General features: G+C 38.7%; 1 protein-coding gene across 4 annotated transcripts in view; it reads left to right on the top strand.

Annotated features, from left to right (window-relative positions):
* Window positions 1-13,124, top strand: part of CRTC3 (CREB regulated transcription coactivator 3) — a 113,403-nt gene that overhangs the window by 13,607 nt on the left and 86,672 nt on the right. The gene's annotated exons all lie outside the window — the stretch shown is intronic.

Here is a 13,124-nt window from a genome sequence, read left to right as displayed (position 1 = left end):
GAGCAGGGGCTACTCTTCGTCGAGGTGCGTGGGCTTCTCATTGCAGCAGCTTCTCTTGTTGTGGAGCACAGGCTTGAGACGCATGGGCTTCAGTAGTTGCAGTATGTGGGCTCAGTAGTTGTGGTGCGTGGGCTCAGTAGTTGTGGCTTGCAGGCTCTAGAGCACAGGCTCAGTAGTTGTGGCGCACAGGCTTAGTTGCTCCGCGGCATGTGGGATCTTCCCAAACCAGGGATCAAATCCCTGTCCCCTACACTGGCAGGCAGATTCTTAACCAATGTGCCACCAGGGAAGTCCCTATATTGCATTTAGATTAGTGCAGTGTCATAGGGTGCTTTAATCATTCATATTAGTGAAAAACCTTGTTCAAAACAATGTGGAATTGGTGATTTAGACAGTGGTATATGATACTGTTTTTAAGATCTGAATTAGATTTAGATATCCTAGTCTTTGAAAAATTAGGAGCCTGACATTCTAATTATACAATTTAAGATTCAGTGTTAAATTTGAGATGTAAACTTTAAGATGAAGTTTATTCATTTGGACGCCTCTCCATTTTAAAAGTACTATCTTCTTTCTTTGTTGTGAAACCTGGTTCACTTGTTTGATGATGTCCCGTAAAGCAGAAATATTATTTAAATGGAGACTTCCATTTGGGAGTGCTAATAGGAACTCTTAAATGTAATGTGATTAGAAAAAGTACTATATGAACGTATTTGTACCTTAGTACACTGGAATCTTGTCTTTAATATAATGACTTTGGAATCTCACTATAATACTGCCTATATTAGAAATCTACCTCTATAGATCAAACTATCTTACATGTTGGCCATTGGGTCATTCAGTATCCAAATAAAGTAGGTCTCTGCTTTATGCTGGATTTCATGCTTCAGAAAATAAAACTTTGTCAAGATATGCTGTGTTTGAAATCCCGATTTTGTGGTACTTTCCTGTCAACTTTAGAGGAATATAGAATGTGCTATAGTGTCCTTTTCCTTGTGTATTGGCGGATGGGATGAAGTGACAGCCCCAGGGCTTCCCAGGATTCTTTCTCTGAGTAATTTTTACACTTTGAAACAATCACAAACTTACAGAAAAGTGGGATGTACAGTAAAAATAACTGTATTTTTACCCTTGAGAATAAGTTGCTGACTTAATGCCCTATCAACCCAAAATGCTTCACCGTGTATTTCCTACAAGCAAGGCCGTTGTTCTACATAACCTGAATAGAGCCATCAAAATCAGGAAATTAACAGTGATGCATTATTACCATTTGATCCTGAGACCCCATTCAGGTTTCACCAGATGTCCCATTACTGTCCTCTACAGCAGAAGGATCCAGTTCAGAGCACATACATTGTCTTTAGTCTCCTTCAGTCTAGAACAATTTTTCAATCTTTTATTTTTGACATTAAAGAAATTATTTTTGACTTTCGTGACCTTGCCACTTCTGAAGATCACAGGCCAGTTCTTTTGTAGAATATCCCTCGGTTGGGGTTTGTCTGATGTTTCTTCATGATTGGATTCAGATTATGCATCTTTGGCAGGAATAGCCAAAAGTGGTTCTGTTATTGTATCCCATTAAGAGGGTGATTTTTCATTTTCATGATGTTCACTTTTATCACGTAGTTAAGGTGGTGTCTGTCAGTCTTCTCCACTCTGAAGTTACTCTTCTCCTTTGTAATTAATAGGTATTTTGTGAGGAGATACTTTATCCTGATTCTCATCAAACTTTCAATTTATACATTTATTTATTTATTTCTATATATGTGGTTTTGTGATTTCTTATTTTTTTCCATGGTTTATAATCTATAACTATTATTGTTATTTTGATCCTCACATTATCCCTGATTAGGCCAATAGGAGCTCCTTCCCAGGATTCTTGTCAAACTGAGAACAAAAGGGAATCCCAGGAGCATAAATTTTTTTTTAAGCAAACATTTTTGAAGTGTAATTTATATGCAATACAATTGACCTTTTTTAGATTTACAGGTTACGTTGTATAATTACCACCACAATCAAGATACAGAACAGTTTCATCATCCCCCAGAAGTTCCCTTAATATCCCTTTGTAATCTATTCCCATCCCCTACCTCCAGCCTCTGGAACCACTGATCTGTAGTTTTGCCTTTTCCAATGTGTCCTATAAACAGAATCAGAAGTATAGTTCTTCTTTCACTTAGCAATTGCATTTGAGACTCATCCATGTTGTGGCATGTATGAGTTTCCTAGAGCTGCCATAACAAAGTACCACAAACTGGGTGGCTTACATTTTGAACAGCAGAAATTTATTCTCTCACAGTTCTGAGGCTGGAATTGTGAAATCAAGGTGTCCGTAAGGCCGTGCTCTCTGGGGACTCTAGGGAAGAATCCTTCCTCATCTCTTCCTAGCTTCTCTTGGTTGCCTCCAGTCCTTGGTGTCCCTTGGCTTGTAGCTCCATCACTCTACTCTCTGCCTCCATTCCATATGACCTTCTTCCCTGTTTGTCTGTGTCCAAGTCTCCCTCTTCCTTCTCTTATAAAGACACCAGTCATTGGATTTAGGGCCCACCCTAATCCAGTATGACCTCATCTTAACTTGTTTACATCTGCAAAGATTCTCTTCCCAAATAAAGTCACATTCATGGGTACTTGGGGTTAGGACTTGAACAAATCTTTTTGAGGGAACGTGATTCAACCCACTACATTGCAGTTATCAGAGTTGACTGTTTTTATTGCTGAGTAGTATTCCATTGTATGGAGGTACTATAATTTGTTTATCCATTCATCACTTGATGAGCATTTGGATTGTTTCCACCTTTTGGCAATTGTGAATAAAGATATTCACATTCAGTTTTTGTGTAAACACCTAGTAGTGGAACTGCTGGATCAAATGTAAGTGTATATTTAACTTTGTAAGAGACTGCCAAACTGTTTTACAAAGTGGCTATACCATTTCACATTCCAGCAATGTTCCAGTGACTCTGCATTCTCTTCAGCCCTTGGTATTTCATTTTTTTTTTTTTTAAATTGCGGTTAAAAAAACACAACATAAAATTTATCATCTTAACCATTTTTTTTTTTACTTTTAATTTAATTTAATTTTTTTCACACACACACACACACACACTGTATTTTTACAAGAGATAAATAAACTGACACCAAGCATTGTAAATGGATGACCACAACAAAAGCAACAATGATTGCAATTACCAGACACGAAACACCTCATACTATGTCATAATATTGACATTCAGTCCAGTAATCCTCCACTGTAACAGCGCCCTTACTTTGCAGTGAAAATTGATTTATATATTTTTTGCCTCTGAGTCCATGTGGGATTCTTTTTTTTTATTCAAACAGAAAGTCACAAATATTATAATCATCCTCATCAGTTCACTCAGTCCCATGTAATTAATTTTTTTTTTCATCTTGATCTTTTGTTAGCACTTTTATGAATTCATCAGTTTTCCATTAGAGTTCTGAAAATGCTTATTCATTCAGTTCAGCAGTACAGTCAGTTACCAGAAACCTGTAATAGTCAGAGTCTTTTCCATGAATTCCTTGAAGATGAAACCCTTTTATAGGAACATTTTTGTGAAAACATCAGAGTACACCCAGAACTGTCTGTAAATGACAAAAGACTTAAAAGTGACCACGGTTAAATATTTGATGAAAGTTCATAATAATGCAATTGACAAGGAACTTTAGTTATTTCTGAGATATACATTTTAAAGTAATAACTAGAATTATGGCTTATAACATTATACCAGAACATATAAGATTTTTAGAAATTTCATGTAATGTCTGAAACATTTATATTAACGTATTTCCATACAAATAACCCAAAGAAAGTTTAGTATTCGTTGTTTTTTTTTGTTTGTTTGTTTTTTTATACTGCAGGTTCTTATTAGTCATCAATTTTATACACATCAGTTTATACATGTCAATCCCAATCGCCCAATTCAGCACACCACCATCCCCACCCCACCGTGGTTTTACCCCCTTGGTGTCCCTACGTTTGTTCTCTACATCTCTGTCTCAACTTCTGCCCTGCAAACTGGTTCATCTGTACCATTTTTCTAGGTTCCACATACATGCGTTAATATACGATATTTGTTTTTCTCTTTCTGATTTACTTCACTCCGTGTGACAGTCTCTAGATCCATCCACGTCTCAACAAATGACTCAATTTCATTCCTTTTTATGGCTGAGTAATATTCCACTGTATATATGTACCACATCTTCTTTATCCATTTGTCTGTCGATGGGCATTTAGGGTGCTTCCATGACCTGGCTATTGTAAATAGTGCTGCAATGAACATTGGGGTGCATGTGTCTTTTTGAAGTATGGTTTTCTCTGGGTATATGCCCAGTAGTGGGATTGCTGGATCATATGGTAATTCTATTTTTAGTTTTTTAAGGAACCTTCATACTGTTCTCCATAGTGGCTGTATCAATTTACATTCCCACCAACAGTGCAAGAGGGTTCCCTTTTCTCCACACCCTCTCCAGGATTTGTTGTTTGTAGATTTTCTGATGATGCCCATTCTAACTGGTGTGAGGTGATACCTCATTGTAGTTTTGATTTGCATTTCTCTAATAAATAGTGATGTGGAGCAGCTTTTCATGTGCTTCTTGGCCATCTGTATGTCTTCTTTGGAGAAATGTCTAGTTAGGTCTTCTGCTCATTTTTGGATTGGGTTGTTTGTTTCTTTAATATTGAGCTGCATGAGCTGTTTATATATTTTGGAGATTAATCCTTTGTCCGTTGATTCGTTTGTGAATATTTTCTCCCATTCTGAGGGTTGTCTTTTCATCTTGTTTATGGTTTCCTTTACTGTGCAAAAGCTTTGAAGTTTCATTAGGTCCCATTTGTTTATTTTTGTTTTTATTTCCATTACTCTAGGAGGTGGATCAAAAAAGATCTTGCTGTGATTTATGTCAAAGAGTGCTCTTCCTATGTTTTCCTCTAAGAGTTTTACAGTGTCCGGTCTTACATTTAGGTCTCTAATCCATTTTGAGTTTATTTTTGTGTATGGTGTTAGGGAGTGTTCTAATTTCATTCTTTTACATGTAGCTGTCCAGTTTTCCCAGCACCACTTATTGAAGAGACTGTCTTTTCTCCATTGTATATCCTTGCCTCCTTTGTCATAGATTAGTTGACCATAGGTGCGTGGGTTTATCTCTGGGCTTTCTATCCTGTTCCATTGATCTATGTTTCTGTTTTTGTGCCAGTACCATATTGTCTTGATTACTGTAGCTTTCTGGTATAGTCTGAAGTCAGGGAGTCTGATTCCTCCAGCTCCGTTTTTTTCCCTCAAGACTGCTTTGGCTATTCGGGGTCTTTTGTGTCTCCATACAAATTTTAAGATGATTTGTTCTAGTTCTGTAAAAAATGCCATTGGTCATTTGATAGGGATTGCATTGAATCTGTAGATTGCTTTGGGTAGTATAGTCATCTTCACAATATTGATTCTTCCAATCCAAGAACATGGTATATCTCTCCATCTGCTGGTATCATCTTTAATTTCTTTCATCAGTGTCTTATAGTTTTCTGCATACAGGTCTTTTGTTTCCCTAGGTAGGTTTATTCCTAGGTATTTTATTCTTTTTGTTGCAGTGGTAAATGGGAGTGTTTCCTTAATTTCTCTTTCAGATTTTTCATCATTAGTGTATAGGAATGCAAGAGATTTCTGTGCATTAATTTTGTATCCTGCAACTTTACCAAATTTCTGGTGGCATTTTTAGGATTCTCTATGTATAGTATCATGTCATCTGCAAACAGTGACAGTTTGACTTCTTCTTTTCCAATTTGTATTCCTTTTATTTCTTTTTCTTCTGTGATTGCCATGGCTAGGACTTCCAAAACTATGTTGAATGATAGTGGTGAGAGTGGACATCCTTGTCTCGTTCCTGATCTTAGAGGAAATGCTTTCAGTTTTTCACCATTGAGAATCATGTTTGCTGTGGGTTTGTCATATATGGCCTTTATTAGGTTGAGGTATGTTCCCTCCATGCCCACTTTCTGGAGAGCTTTTATCATAAATCGGTGTTGAATTTTGTCAAAAGCTTTTTCTGCATCTATTGAGATGATCATATGGTTTTTATTCTTCAATTTGTTAATATGGTGTATCACATTGATTGATTTGCGTATAGTGAAGAATCCTTGCATCCCTGGGATAAATCCCACTTGATCATGGTGTATGATCCTTTTAATGTGTTGCTGGATTCAGTTTGCTAGTATTTTGTTGAGGATTTTTGCATCTATATTCATTAGTGATATTGGTCTGTAATTTTCTTTTTTTGTAGTATCTTTGTGTGGTTTTGGTATCAGGGTGATGGTGGCCTCATAGAATGAGTTTGGGAGTGTTCCTTCCTCTGCAATTTTTTGGAAGAGTTTGAGAAGGATGGGTGTTAGCTCTTCTCTAAATGTTTGATAGAATTCACCTGTGAAGCCTTCTGGTCCTGGACTTTTGTTTGTTGGAAGATTTTTAATCACAGTTTCAATTTCATTACTTGTGATTGGTCTGTTCATATTTTCTGTTTCTTCCTGATTCAGTCTTGGAAGGTTATACCTTTCTAAGAATTTGTCCATTTCTTCCAGGTTGTCCATTTTATTGGCATAGAGTTGCTTGTGGTAGTCTCTTAGGATGCTTTGAATTTCTGTGGTGTCTGTTGTAACTTCTCCTTTTTCATTTCTAATTTTATTGATTTGAGTCCTCTCCCTCTTTTTCTTGATGAGTCTGGCTAATGGTTTATCAATTTTGTTTATCTTCTCAAAGAACCAGCTTTTACTTTTATTGATCTTTGCTATTGTTTTCTTTGTTTCTATTTCATTTATTTCTGCTCTGATCTTTATGATTTCTTTCCTTCTGCTAACTTTGTGTTTTGTTTGTTCTTCTTTCTCTAGTTCCTTTAGGTGTAAGGTTAGATTGTTTACTTGAGATTTTTCTTGTTTCTTGAGGTAGGCTTGTATAGCTATAAACTTCCCCCTTAGAACTGCTTTTGCTGCATCCCATAGGTTTTGGATCGTCGTGTTTTCATTGTCATTTGTCTCTAGGTATTTTTTGATTTCCTCTTTGATTTCTTCAGTGATCTCTTGGTTATTTAGTAACGTATTGTTTAGCCTCCATGTGTTTGTGTTTTTTACGTTTTTTTCCCTGTAATTGATTTCTAATCTCATAGCGTTGTGGCCAGAAAAAATGCTTGATATAATTACAATTTTCTTAAATTCACTGAGGCTTGATTTGTGACCCAAGATGTGATGTATCCTGGAGAGTGTTCCGTGCGCACTTGAGAAGAAAGTGTAATCTGCTGTTTTTGGATGGAATGTCCTATAAATATCAATTAAATCTATCTGGTCTATTGTGTCATTTAAAGCTTGTGTTTCCTTATTAATTTTCTGTTTGGATGATCTGCCCATTGGTGTAAGTGAGATGCTAAAGTCCCCCACTATTATTGTGTTGCTGTCGATTTCCTCTTTTATAGCTGTTAGCAGTTGCCTTAGGTATTGAGGTGGTCCTATGTTGGGTGCATATATATTTATAATTGTTACATCTTCTTCTTGGATTGATCCCTTGATCATTATGTAGTGTCCTTCCTTGTCTCTTGTACCATTCTCTATTTTAAAGTCTATTTTATCTGATATGAGTATTGCTACTCCAGCTTTCTTTTGATTTCCATTTGCATGGAATACCTTTTTCCATCCCCTCACTTTCAGTCTGTATGTGTCCCTAGGTCTGAAGTGGGTCTCTTGTAGACAGCATATATATGGGTCTTGTTTTTGTATCCATTCAGCAAGCCTGTGTCTTTTGGTTGGAGCATTTAATCCATTCACGTTTAAGGTAATTATTGATATGTCTGTTCCTATGACCATTTTCTTAATTGTTTTGGGTTTGTTTTTGTAGGTACTTTTCTTCTGTTGTGTTTCCCACTTAGAGAAGTTCCTTTAGCATTTGTTGTAGAGCTGGTTTGGTGGTGCTGAATTCTCTTAGCTTTTGCTTGTCTGTAAAGCTTTTGATTTCTCCATTGAATCTGAATGAGATCGTTGCCGGGTAGAGTAATCTTGGTTGTAGGTTCTTCCCTTTCATCACTTAAAATATGTCATGTCACTCCCTTCTGCCTTGTAGAGTTTCTGCTGAGAAATCAGCTGTTAACCTTATGGGAGTTCCTTTGTATGTTGCCTGTCATTTTTCCCTTGCTGCTTTCAATAATTTTTCTTTGTCTTTAATTTTTGCCAGCTTGATTACTATGTGTCTTGGAGTGTTTCTCCTTGGGTTTATCCTGTATGGGACTCTCTGCACTTCCTGGACTTGGGTGGCTATTTCCTTTCCCATGTTAGGGAAGTTTTCGACTATATCTCTTCCAGTATTTTCTCGGGTCCTTTCTCTGTCTCTTCTCCTTCTGGGACCCCTATAATGTGAATGTTGTTGCGTTTAATATTGTCCCAGAGGTCTCTTAGGCTGTCTTCATTTCTTTTCATTCTTTTTTCTTTATTCTGTTCCACAGCAGTGAATTCCACCATTCCGTCTTCCAGGTCACTTATCCATTCTTCTGCCTCAGTTATTCTGCTATTGATTCCTTCTAGTGTAGTTTTCATTTCAGTTATTGTATTGTTCATCTCTGTTTGTTTGTTCTTTAATTCTTCTAGGTCTTTGTTAAATATTTCTTGCATCTTCTCGATCTTTGCCTCCATTGTTTTTCCGAGGTCCTGGATCATCTTCACTATCATTATTCTGAATTCTTTTTCTGCAAGGTTGCCTATCTCCATTTCATTTAGTTGTTTTTCTGGGGTTTTATCTTGTTCCTTCATCTGGTACATAGCCCTCTGCCTTTTCGTCTTGTCTGTCTTTCTGTGAATGTGGTTTTTGTTCCACAGGCTGAAGGATTGTAGTTCTTCTTGCTTCTGCTCTCTGCCCTCTGGTGGATGAAGCTATCTAAGAGGCTTGATGGGAGGGACTGGTGGTGGGTAGAGCTCACTGTTGCTCTGGTGGGCAGAGCTCAGTAAAACTTTAATCCACTTGACTGTTGATGGGTGGGGCTGGGTTCCCTCCCTGTTGGTTGTTTTGCCTGAGGCAACCCAACACTGGAGCCTACCTGGGCTCTTTGGTGGGGCTAATGACAGACTCTGGGAGGGCTCATGCCAAGGAGTACTTCCCAGAACTTCTGCTGTCAGTGTCCTTGTCCCCACGGTGAGCCACAGCCCGCCCCCCGCCTCTGCAGGAGACCCTCCAACACTAACAGGTAGGTCTGGTTCAGTCTTCCTTGGGGTCACTGCTCCTTCCCCTGGGTCCCAATGCGCACACTACTTTGTGTGTGCCCTCCAAGAGTGGAGTCTCTGTTTCCCCCAGTCCTGTCCAAGTCCTGCAATCAATTCCCACTAGGCTTCAAAGTCTGATTCTCTAGGAATTCCTCCTCCCGTTGCTGGACCCCCCAGATTGGGAAGCCTGACGTGGGGCTCAGAACCTTCACTCCAGTGGGTGGACTTCTGTGGTATAAGTGTTCTCCAGTCTGTGAGTCACCCACCCAGCAGTTATGGGATTTGATTTTACTGTGATTGCGCCCCTTCTGCCATCTCACTGTGGCTTCTCCTTTGTCTTTGGATGTGAGGTATCTTTTTTGGTGAGTTCCAGTGTCTTCCTGTTGATGATTGTCCAACAGCTAGTTGTGATTCTGGTGTTCTTGCAAGAGAGAGTGAGAGCGCGTCCTTCTACTCCGCCATCTTGGTTCCTCCCTCCCATCTTAACCATTTTTAAGTGTATAGTTCAGTAGTGTTAAGTATATTCACGTTGTTGTGTAACCAGTCTCCTGAACTTTTTCATCTTATAAAACTAAAACTCCATACCCATTAAACAACAACTCCCTACTGCCTCATTCCCCAGCCCCTGGCAACCACTATTCCAATTTCTGTCTCTATAAATTTGACTACTCTAGGTACATTATATAAATGGAGTCACACAATACCTGTCTTTTTGTGACTGGCTTATTTCATTTAGCGTAATGCCCTCAATGCTCATCCATATTGTAGCATGTGACAGGATTTCCTTCCTTTTTAAGGCTGAATAATACTTCATTGTATATATATATATGCCACATTTTGTTTATCCATTCATCCATTGATGGACACTTGGGTTGCTTCCACATCTTGGCTATTGTGAATGATGCTGCTCTGAACACGGGTGTGAAAATATCTCTTTGAGATCCTGCTTTCAATTCTTGTTGATACATACCCGGAAGTGGGATTGCTGGATCATATGGTAATTCTATTTTTAATGGCTTGAGGAACCCCCATATTGTTTTCCACAGTGGCTGTACCATTTTACACTCCTACCAACAGTGTACAAAGGTTCCCATTTCTCCACACTGTTATTATTATTTTCTGTTTTTGTTTGTTTTTCGTTGTTGTTTTTTATAGTAGTCATCCTAATGGGTGTGAGGTGGTGGTGTATCAGTTTTATTTATTTATTTTTTAATTATTATTATTTTTTAATTAATTTATTTTATTTTTATTTATTTTTGGCTGCATTGGGTCTTCATTGCTGTGCACGGGCTTTCTCTAGTTGTGGCGAGCGGGGGCTACTCTTTGTTGCGGTGCGCGGGCTTCTCATTGCAGTGGCTTCTCTTGTTGTGGAGCACGGGCTCTAGGTGCACGGGCTTCAGTAGTTGTGGCATGTGGGCTGCAGTAGTTGTGGCTCATGGGCTCTAGAGCGCAGGCTCAGTAGTTGTGACACATGGACTTAGTTGCTCCGCAGCATGTGGGATCTTCCTGGATCAAGGCTCGAACCCGTGTCCCCTGCATTGGCAAGCAGATTCTTAACCACTGCACCACCAGGGAAGCCCCGGTTTATCAGTTTTAAAAAGTTGGTCATTCTAGTGCATGTGTAGTGGTATCTCGTGGTTTTAATTTGCATTTTCGTAATGACTTATGATGTTGAGCATCTTTGTGTATGCTTATTTACCATTCTTATCTCTTCTTTGGAGAAATGTCTGTTTAAATCTTTCGCCCAGTTTTTAAATGGAGTTGTTCATTTTTTTTTTTTATTGAGTTGTGAGAGTTTTTTATATATTTTGGATACCATTTCTTCATCAAAGATGTAGTTTGCAAATATTTTAGCCCAGTTTGTGGCTTATCTTTTAATTTTCTTAAAGTTTTTTTTTTTTTATAATTGCTGTTTTTTTCTTTTTTTTTGTTTAATTTATTTATTTGTTTTTTATTTTTGGGTGTGTTGGGTCCTCGTTGCTGTGCATGGGCTTTCTCTAGTTGCGGCGAGCAGGGGCTACTCTTTGCTGCAGTGCACATGCTTTTCATTGCGGTGGCTTCTCTTGTTGCGGAGCACAGGCTCTAGGTGCGCGGGCCTCAGTAGTTGTGGCATACGGGCTCAGTAGTTGTGGCTCACGGACTCTAGAGTGCAGGCTCAGTAGTTGTGGCACACGGGCTCAGTTGCTCTACGGCATGTGGGATCATCCTGGACCAGGGCTCGAACCTGTGTCCCCTGCATTGGCAGGTGGATTCCTAACCACTGCACCACCAGGGAAGCCCTTCTTAAGGTTTTGAAGAGCAGAAGTTTTAAATTTTGATGAGGTCCAATTTATCAAATTTGTTCTTTTATGATTTGTGTCTTTTATGTTTTATCTAAGAATTCTTTGCTTAACTCACGGTCACAAAGATTTTTTTTCCTTTGTTTTCTTCTAGAAGTTTTATAGTTTTAGGTTTTATGCTTCGGTAATTTCAAGTTATTTTTTTTTTATGTGGTGCAAAGTATGGTTTGGAGGACCACTCTTTTTGCATATGGGTGTTGAATTGTTCCAGCATCATTTGTTGAGAAGACTTTCCTTTCCCTATTGAACTGCCATGGCACCTTTGTTGAAAATCAATTGACCATATATGTGTGAGTCTATTTCTGGACTCTGTCTTCTGTTCCATTGGTCTCTATGCCTGTCATTTTGCTAATATCACACTGCTTTGATTGCTATACATTTATAGGAAGGCTTGGAATCAGGTAGCAGGAATCCTTCAACTTTGTTCTTTTTCAAAGTTGTTTTTTGCTTATTTTAGTTCCTTTGCTTATCCATAGATTTTTTTTTTTAATTTACCATTTTAACCATTTTTATTTTTCTTTTTTTTTAAGTCACAGTGCTTTATTTATTTATTTTTTCTTTATGTTTTGGCGGCCTTGGGTCTTAGTTGTGGCACACGGGATCTTCATTGAGGCATGCAGAATCTTTTTTTTTTGTTGCGGCACATGGGTTCTTTGTTGCAGTGCATGGGCTTCTCTGTCATTGTGGTGAGTGGGTTTTCTCTTTCTAGTTGTGGCGCGTGGGCTCTGTAGTTTGTGGCATGCGGGCTCTCTCGTTGAGGTGCATGAGCTCAGTAGTTGTGGTGCACAGGCTTAGTTGCTCCGCGGCATGTGGGATCTTAGTTCCCCGACCAGGGATCCAACCTGCGTCCCCACATTGGAAGGCAGATTCTTTACCACTGGACCACCAGGGAAGTCCCCTCCATAGATTTTTAGACTCAGCTTATTGACTTCTACAAAAAGTCGTGTTGGGATTTTAAGTGGGATTTCACTGACTCTGTAATCAGGTTGGGGAGAACTGATGTTTTAATTTTTTTTTTAATTTATTTAATTTATTTATTTTTGGCTGTGTTGGGTTTTCATCGCTGCACGCGGGCTTTCTCTAGTTGCGGCGAGCGGGGGCTACTCTTCGTTGCGGTGCGCAGGGTTCTCACTGTGGTGGCTTCTCTTGTGGAGCACGGGCTCTAGGCATGAGGGCTTCAGTAGTTGTGGCTCACGGGCTCAGTAGTTGTGGCTCGCAGGCTCTAGAGCGCAGGCTCAGTAGAGAACTGATGTTTTAATACTGAGTTTTCTAATCCATGTACATGGAACAGAAGCAGAGATTTTTGATTCAAGTTAAGTTGCTTATAGTTATTTATTTAAACACAGTCCACTTCCTTTTATGTTTATAGATCATTTTGGAGTTTACAAAATGTTTTCACAACTCTTATTCTACTTGATCTTTAATACATTAGTTGGTAAGCATAGCACTATATTAATATTGGTTAAAGACCAATTTTCTATCCTAATGGAGGATCTAAAAATACATTCTTTTCATCTAACCCATTGGGCCCTTATTCAGAGAACACA

Source organism: Balaenoptera borealis (genome assembly GCF_965194805.1).
Source record: "Balaenoptera borealis genome assembly, chromosome: 3".
Classification (NCBI taxonomy): domain Eukaryota; kingdom Metazoa; phylum Chordata; class Mammalia; order Artiodactyla; family Balaenopteridae; genus Balaenoptera; species Balaenoptera borealis.
This window is presented reverse-complemented; position numbering and strand designations above follow the sequence as displayed.